Below are 9050 nucleotides of genomic sequence, written 5' to 3' on the forward strand. Positions count from 1 at the left end.
TAAAGAGGTCCTATTTCTTTTTATGGTTGCTAAGAGGACAAAATTCTGAGCAAGATGGACGTGTTCAATTAAAAGGACACATTCGTTTGGTCACCCGTACAAATGATTATTCTTTTCGGGCCAGAAAAAGAATAATGGATTAGAACTGAACTGAGATGCAGAACCAGCCCATTTGCAGTTGTCCCAGAGGTACAAGGAATACTCCAAATGCCAACAAGGATCGATGGACCACATCCTTAAGTGATTGAAGATTCATTTTTGGTAACAACAACTACCTAGCGTAGTTGGTGAGCTATGGTGTACAAAATTCCCTTGCTCACCAAGAGGTCTCAAGTTCGAATCTCATGGTTGTTTTTTTTAGAGAATTTTGTTGAAGATTTCCTGCTTTTCACTCACTTAAAGCACTAAGGGCATGGAGGGGATTTCCACATCAAATTAGAAGCAAGGAAAATCGTGGAAGGGTTCCTGCACAAGAAGAGAAGAAGAAAAAAAGGAAAGAAAAAAAAAGGGAGAAATAAAGATTGTCCAAATCTTCTCTCTCCTCCACATCATCACCAAAATATTGTCCAAATCACACAAAGCAAGAAGAAAATCATCCCTAGGAGAGAGAAAAAGAAGAAAAATAAATTAGAAAAAAAAAGGAAAGAAAATAAGCAAAAAATTATAGGAAATTTCTCAAAATTTATTTCTCTCTTCTCTCTCCTCCACCTTAGCACTTTTGGTCTCAAAAGATATCACAATCAATTGTGGGTTTCTCTCTTTTAGGAAAGAGAAAATTGTTACCCTACCTCCCCATTCCCTATAAATACAACTCATGTAAGAGGAGGGGAGACAATTCATTCTTCTTCTAGTTTTTTTTAGTTGCTCTCTCTCTCCCTCTCTCACTCTTTAGTTTTAGTTCTTCTCTATTTTTGCTTTAATCACTCTTGTAATAGTTTTTTTTATGTCAATTAATGCAAGCACTCTTTTATTATTATTCAGCCTTTTTATGTTTATGATTTATGCAATTGAGTTGTAATTTTTTTTAAGTTATAGTTCTAGGCTTAGATCTAGGTGACAAGATCACGAGCCGTGGAGCAATTTTTTTTTTCAAGTTCAAGCATTGATTCAAGTAAGTAGGCTTCTTCAGTAGTCTTCTCTCCCCCCTCTCATTCCCTCTTCTGACTACCCTTTCTTTGTTAATTTAAGATTTTTATTTTCAGTCGTTACATTATTGCTATCCCTTTCCCCCAAGGTTCATGGCTAGTGTATGTGTTAGCTTTGCCCCTCCTAGCCATAGAACCATCAATTTATTGCTTTTATTTTAATTGTCTCCCTTTCCCTAAAGCCAAGTAGAGTAACCCTTGTAAGAGTGACTCTCTGGTCAAGTAGGGAAGCTCATATTATGATGCATCCCTCGGGCTAAGTAGAGAAACCTACTTATGAGTCTCTCTCTAGCTTTATCCCCTTTCTTTTACTTTATTTTTATTTCAGCATTTTTTTTCCTTTATTTATTTATTTATTATTTTTTTTAATTGTGTGGGTTGTTTATTTTCAATTATTTATTTATTTAATTTTAATTGTGTGGCTTGCGTCTTTAAATTCTTAGATGACGAATGGTTAGGACGTTATTTTAGATACATATGTTTAGGACGGTAATTAGATTAGATCACAACCATTAATCGGTTAACTTTCGCATTATTAAAAGAAATAAAAAAATAAAGTGGCTGCTCTCCTGTGTTCGACCCGTAGCTACACTGATCCGTACGCTTGCGGTTACATTTTAAATATCAAACAGTAATCTTTGTAGATGGACGTCCAACTCCCAATCTTATGATATGATTTGGAAAGCCATCTACTTTCATGTGAGCTCCAAACTTGCCTCTCCCAGGCACCGTTCAGTTAGAAATTCCTTTGGAACAGGCCCATTGTTGTCTCTTGGGGGTTACCCTTTTCTTTATTGCTTTTTTATCCCTCCCAATGATGTTTCCCCTTTTTTTTCCTTTGGTTTTTTAGCTTCCTCGCCCCCATTTGATGTTCCCCCACTCCTATTAGGTTCGTTCCTCTAGGCTCCCCCCCTCTTCTCCCCTTGTATATTCTTCTCCTTTGCGATAATAAAATTTTTATTCATAAAAAAAAATAATAATAATAATTAAGCAGTAGTTGATAACAGTTTGATAACTGTCATTTAACCACAAGATCGTGTGGCCAAACGATCTAATGAGCCAGATTTGAATATGAAAGGTTGTGATTTTTCCGAAAAGAAATTAGAAAGTCTAAAAATTCCATATTTTCCTAGACCAAGGAATATATAAAAAGAAATCCATAACCAATCTCTCATTTTACTGTTTTTCTTTCTGAATATTTTGCAGAATTTCTATTTCTATTTCATCATCGGGGGGGATCAAAAAGCAATAAAGAAAAGGGCAAGCCCCAGGAGACAACAATGGGCCTGTTCCAAAGGAATTTCTAACTGAACGGTGCCTGAGAGAGGCAAATTTGGAGCTCACATCGAAGTAGATGGAGTTCCAAATCATATCATAAGATTGGGAGATGGACGTCCATTTACAAAGATTACGCTCCATCCAGATGTGGGAAATGGTAGCATAAAAAGCGAGTTTTCCAGCATTGTCACAAATGGCAGAACCCCCAAAAGTTACACCAATCTAGATTCATTCCCTAGGGAAAGGAAGGATAGATCTTGTGGCCGGCCAGCAATTGTGGACCACCCTCTTCCAGATGGAGGAAGAGAAGGGACAAGCAAAAAATAGGTGATTTATGTCTTTGGTTCTATTCCAACAGAGACATCAAGGAGGCATCTGAATGTGACAGTAAATACGGAATGATTGGGTAGGAAGGCAATCATAGATGACACACCTGGTATTGAAATTGTGGCAGAAATAAATAAAGGATTAAAGTATCGGTATCGGTCGCTGTATCGATCGACCAAAATTAAGATAAGTATCGGAGGGTATCGTATCGTATCGGAGATACACTAAAGATACGCACATAAATGGATATGAAACACCTTTTTAAACACTTTTGCATAAAAAATTGAAATAACCTAGAGGGGGGGTGAATAGGTTATACTAGTGGAATTTAACTCTTTTCGACAAAACGATCACAAGTGTGACTACAAGTTAAAAGCGATGCTGAATAAATAAGATAACAACAACCACAACACAAGATTTATAGTGGTTCAACTCAATTTGAGTCTAATCCACTCCCTACAAGAATCCTCTTGTAAGGTATTCCACTAGTTTTCCCTTTCAGTACAGTAGGTAGGGAAGAAACCTTTACAATCTTTTTACGGATAAGAGTATCCTTACAAATCTCCTTTCCAGGCAGAGAGACGCCTTCACAATCTCTTTAAGAGGTAGACAGAGACCTTTCTCTTTTTAGGATAAGAGTATCCTTACAATCCTAAGTACAGTCTAGAATTGTAAAAACAGAAAAATAAGAAATAGTGGAATAAGAGGAATATCTCAAGTGTGGTGCAAATGAAAATGAATAATAAATGAAGAGTGATGCACCTTTTGTAAAGTCCTCTCTTATGGCTTTGACTTACACAGGAGAGAGTAGAGGACTTTGATTGAGACTTGAGCCTCTTGATTGGGATTTGTCTAACAGAATAACTTAAGTAGAAATAATCTTCTCTAATGCTTGCAACAATGCTCTTAAAGATCTTTCTTAATGAATAATTAATTAAGAGTGATTAGGGTATTTATAGGTGAACTTAGTGAAGCATTTTAGGCAGGGAATCAAGCTCTAACGGATATATTCTGGGTCTACCGGTCGACCGCCATTGGTGGCCGGTCGACCGCCAAGAGCCGTTGTAGGCAAAAAAATAGCCGTTGGAGTACTTCCAGGCAGGCACCGGTCGACCGGGACTTTCAGCCGGTCGACCGTCTATGGTCTCGGACAGGTCCGGTCGACTGGGGCTTCCAGACGGTCGACCGCCTATGGTCTCGGGTGGTTCCGATCGATCTGGGCTTCCAGCCAGTCGACCGCCAACATGACATGCTCTTTCATACTGACCAGTCACCAGTGTTTTGACCATAACTTTTTGGTCCGACTTCAGAATGATCTGAGTACAGTTGCGTTAGAATCACAACTCAATTTCCTACAGTTTCTATGAAGGATTCATCTCCTAATACTAATCTTAAGATTCCCTAAAAATACCCTTAACTCAGGTTACTGTGTGTTCCACGCCACTTAGTGACTTTCCATACCTGGTCAAGGCATGCTCTATGGTCATTCTAATATGATGTAATGCACATGCATGAGGTGAGTGCATATAAGTAGGTGGAAATTACAAATTACATTGTAAATAACTTAATCTATCCTAGTGATCTTCTTCTTCACTTGAATCTTTGGCCCTTCATCTTCTTTCCTTCTTGTTTGCTGTTTCATGTCTTTAAGCTTAGCTTCATGTCTTGATTCGACCTTCGATCTTCTAAGGGTTTCTTCAAGCTAATCACACTTTATCAATCAAGTCAAAGATGTATGTTTGTTTGTTAACACCAAAACATGGCAAGGAGTGTGGACATGTTTCCCAACAAAAATTTGTTAAAAAAAGCTATTGATAACATGTATTATGCATAAACATTAAATTGAAGGTATCACACTAAGAATTCAAAGTTTGTAGTTGTCCCATAAATGTAAAATCCTTGTTCCCAACATTGATTTCCACTTTAGTTAGAGAGAAATATGGCTGGCAGCAACTTTGGAAAAAAAACCCCTCAAAAAATCGTATTTTCTGAAAAAATACCCATCTTGGCCATTATATAACCGTAGCGCACTGTATCGGTACATACCGATACGTATTGATCGATACATACCGATACTCACCGATACGTATTGATCGATACATACCGATACTCACCGATACGTACTGATACTAATCGATACATACCGATTGATACATACAAATTCTCACCGATACTTACCGATACATACTGAAACATATATTTCACCTCGATTTTATATTTTTCATAAAGTATCAGTCCGTATCGATAGTGTATTGGTGCATATCGGTATGTATCGTAGGATATATATCGATACAAAAGGATTTTAAAAATTCCATGTATCGTATCGGTGTGTATCGTATCGGTCGGCTAAATTTAAGATATGTATCGGAGGGTATCGTATCGGTATCGGAGATACTTCAAACCATGGGCAGAATATGACCACTGAACAAGATAATGTTGCACCACAGAGTAAGGGGGGCTAGGAGATCGGATGTAATCCCAAGCAGATGCAGAGAAGAAAGAACCAGTGGGAGAGGGGAGCTAGGTGATTTTGTCATTTATTCCATAGTTGCCAAGAGGAAGGGGAGGGAGAGCGGACCAGATGTCAAGGAGAGGAGGGGGGAGGATGAAGGGGGACACCAAGAGTCATAGAGAAAATTGAGGAACCCTTGGTAGATATATCTAGCCCAAAGGAATAGATGATCCTAGGACTAAGAATGGAGAGGAGAACACCTGAGCGATGCCGAGGATCAAGCCAAAGAGAGGTAGAGTGGCCATTCTCAATGACATTGGTAATGGCTCCAAGGGCTTGAGAAATAAAGGAAAGAATATTGCACCAAACCCAGGAGGAATCAGAGAAAGGAGAAACAGACCAAAGAGTGTCATTCCTATTAAGGTAGGAGTAGACCCAAGTAACCCAAATGCTATTCTCTTTAGAACCAATCTTCCAAATGAGTTTGAGAATGCCAACTGAATTAACATCTTGAATTCTTCTTAGACCAAGACCTCCTTCCAACTTGGGCCTATGTACAGTATCCCATTTGATGCAGTGAAGGAATTTGGAAGCGTCAAATCCCTTCCAAAGGAAGGAACGAAGGAGGGATTCAATGGCTCTGGTAATAGATTTAGGGAGGACAAAGATGCCAGTCTAGTAGAGATACATAGATTGGAGGACATATCTGGCAAGTTCCAGATGACTAGCATAGAGAGGAGCTTCCTTTCCAAATTTGTAGCCTTTTTCTCACAAGGTCCAACATTGGGGTGCAATGGTGAGTAGAGAACTTGACAGTGCTAAGGGGAAGGCCCAGATACTTAATAGGGAAAGTGCCAAGGGAGAATCCAGTGAGCTGGAGGTTCTAGAAGACTCAGGGACTCCCGAGAGAAAGATGTGGGACTTTAGAAAATTGGTGTGGAGGCCAGAGAGGTTCTCAAAAAGTTTGAGGGAAGACATAATGGAGGAAATGGAGAGGGGATCTGCCTTGGAGAAGATCATGAGTTCATCCACAAAGGCAAGATGGGTGAGGATTAGGGACTTACACTTGGGAATGGGAGAGATAAGGTGTTGGCCAGTGGAGGATTGGATGAGCCTAGAGAGGACTTCCATGGACATAGTGAAGAGAAAAGGGGATAGGAGACAGCCTTGACGAATGCCAACAGAGGATGGGAAGTATCCAGTCGGGCTACTGTTGACAAGAACAGAGAACTGAGGAAAAGAAATACAATAATGAATCCAGTGGACAAAAATGGGAGGAAAAGACATCTAAAGTAGGACTCTAAAGATAAAGTCCCACCTGATAGAGTTGAAAGCTTTGTGAATGTCAGTTTTGAGAAAGACAGCAAAGGAATGAGATATTCTGTCAAAACCACGAATGATTTCATGACATAAGATGATATTATCACCCATGCTTCTCCTAGAAATAAAGCCCAACAGATTTGGACTGACAATGTTATCGACAACCAGCTGGATTCTATTAACTAGAATCTTGGCAATGAATTTGTATAGAAGGTTGCAGAGAAGAGGCAGGTCTAAAGTCAGTCATGGAAGAAGCACCGTCCATCTTAGGGATGAAGCAGAGGAAGGTATGATTGACCCTTTTGATTTGGTTGGGGTCCAAGAAGAAGCTTTTGATGGCACAGATGAGACCAACATGGATAATGCTCCAGCAGGAGGAGAAGAAACCCATACTAAAGCAATCAGGCCAAGGGGCTTTGTTGGCTTGTGGGAAAGGATGGCAAATAAAATCTCTTCCTCAGAGGGGATAGCTTAAAGGGTAGGAAGAAGATAGATAGGGTTGAATTTATTAAGAAGGCCAAGGGGAAAGGGGGACGGGGACAGGGACAGGGACAGGGACGGGGACGGGGACGGGGATGGGGACGGGGACGGGGACGGGGACGGAGGGAGGGTGGGTGGAAGAGCTCAGAGAAATAGGAAGCAGCTTCAGCTTTGATGGATTCAGGGTTGAGAAGGATAGATCCATCTCTAGAAGTAAGAGAAGGAATGGAGTTGAAATTGTGTCTCTTTAAGAGAACGATGGAAAAAAGTTGTGTCAGAGTCACCAACCTTAAGCCATTTGATTCTGGATTTTTGCTTGACAAAAGCTCTCTTCCTGGGCAAGGAGGGAAGATAACTCAGAAGAAGCCCTTTTCTCATCATCAACAAGGGAGGGATGGTGCATGTCATATTGGAGTCTGAACAGGATACCTTCCAGCCTTCCTTTACAAGAGGACACCCTGGATGAGATGTTCCCAAAGGAGGAAGCATTCCAGTTTTTCAGTGCATCTTTAACATTCTTGAGCTTCCTTGTAAAGGCAATGAGAGGGGAGGAGAAAGCCTAGACTAGGATGTTCCAGGCATCTTTGGCAATAGAATTCCTAATGAAAGGTCCACATGTCAAAAAACTTGAATAGCTTGGGGCCAAAGGAAATGAGATGGCAGATATGGAGGGATATGAGAGATCAAATGTGGCATGGGAGGAAGGAAAGGAGGAAAGCCAAGCTTAATTGACGAGATTTATCAAGCTTACAAGTAACACGATTGGGGCCACTGCGGCGGTTATGCCAAGTAAGGTTGACACTCGACCATCTTAAATCATTCATGCCAATGTCATCAATGCAGACGTTGAAAGAATCCACAGAAGAAAGGTCAATGGGCTCACCACCCATTTTTCCTAGCTTGATCTAACAATGTTAAAGTCCACAGCCAGACCCCCAGGGAGAAAGCCAGCAATGGGGGGCAAAGGAGCCGAGATCAAACTAGAGAGAAAGCCTATCATGAGCATAGCTCAAAGCATAGATGGCAGAGAAGAAACAAGGGTGAGATCCAGAGGGATCCAAGATAGAGAGATGGATGGCCTGGGAGGTGGAAGAGATTACGGAAACAAAGAGCTTGAGAGGGTTCCAAAGGATCCAAATACATCCATTGGGGCAATGGGAATAATTGGAGGCAAATGACCAATTGGGGGCAATGTAAGCAACAATGCGGGGAGCATTGGACTCAAGGACTCTAATTTCCAATAGACAACAAAAGTCCAAATGGGAGGAGACAATTCGGTAGCGCATGACACTGTGTTTTGCTGAGGAGTTCAAACCTTGAACATTCTAGATGGTCCAAGTCATTGAGGAGGGGGGTTCGCACCAAAAGTGCATGAGAGCTGGAAGAGGGCTTGCGCTTATGCCGGCAGTGATATTCCTTAAGGGGGGAAATCGGGCCAGAGCTGGAAGACATGCCTTTGCTCAAAGAGGACTTAGTCAGGGGAGCAGAGCTCCTGGTCTTGTTCACAGAATGGCTGCTCACTCAAGGGGGAAGAACCTTCTTGGATGAAGGCCTGGTCTTGCTAGAGATAGGGACAAAACCAGAAGGAGTGGTAGCAGCAATATTTTGGCCAGAGGACCTTGCTATCTAACTGTTTAAATTCTTAACTTATTTTAGTAACTGTTTATAACAGTTACATTCCAGATTTAAACTAGACCATTAGATTACCTTGCAATCTAGCAGTTTAAATTCCATTACCTTATATAACCATCTTTTTATTCCTTTCCTTGTTAAATAGGAACCCGTTATATTAAAAATAATATGACAGAACTTTCTGTATTTGCATTCTTAGCAAACTGGGATCACAAAGAAAAAATCTTATCACCTACCTAGGTTGCTAAATCTTTCTTCCTGAGATGTATGTACCCAAAGTTCCATGGGTAAATCCATTCTGTTTGGTTCCTTCTAGAGTGTTGAACTACAAATCTCCCCTCTTTTTCGTATCCTCAAGACAATCTGTTCCCCATTTCTCCCAAGGTTTTGATGTGCATGCCTTTGTCTAAGTTGCC

Source organism: Macadamia integrifolia, chromosome 3, assembly GCF_013358625.1.
Source record: "Macadamia integrifolia cultivar HAES 741 chromosome 3, SCU_Mint_v3, whole genome shotgun sequence".
Classification (NCBI taxonomy): domain Eukaryota; kingdom Viridiplantae; phylum Streptophyta; class Magnoliopsida; order Proteales; family Proteaceae; genus Macadamia; species Macadamia integrifolia.